The sequence below is a fragment of the Volvox carteri genome, assembly GCF_000143455.1.
Source record: "Volvox carteri f. nagariensis unplaced genomic scaffold VOLCAscaffold_29, whole genome shotgun sequence".
Lineage (NCBI taxonomy): Eukaryota > Viridiplantae > Chlorophyta > Chlorophyceae > Chlamydomonadales > Volvocaceae > Volvox > Volvox carteri.
The window spans coordinates 1,519,976-1,520,375 of record NW_003307572.1 but is presented as its reverse complement, the minus strand read 5'-3'; positions in this window follow the sequence as shown (position 1 = coordinate 1,520,375).

Sequence of the window (400 nt, the reverse complement as noted above, 5' to 3'; positions counted from 1 at the left end):
CAATATGAAACTGTTTGGAGCTGTTTCGAAGCTTCTGCTGCAGCAGCTGCTGCATACAGGCTCACAAGCCGCTTGTGGAGAAGCTACTGCTAGCAGCAGCGCTGCTGCACTGTACAGTCACTGTACAGACTTGTCTTGGAGTGTTAACTGACGGTGATGGAGGACTTCTTCTAGGCATGAATACCAGAAAGTGTAAGGGTGGATAGAGCGCTTCTGAGCTATAATGTAGCATGTTTTGAGGCAAATTGTTGACAGATCGATGAGCTGCAGCTGCAGCAGCCGCTGTTGTGGAAATGTTTGGTGCTGTTTGGAAGCTGCAGATTGTTTGGAAGCTGCAGCTGCAGCAGCTGCTTCAGCTGAAGCAGGCAATGCATATGGCTTAATGTTGTTACATAGCAGG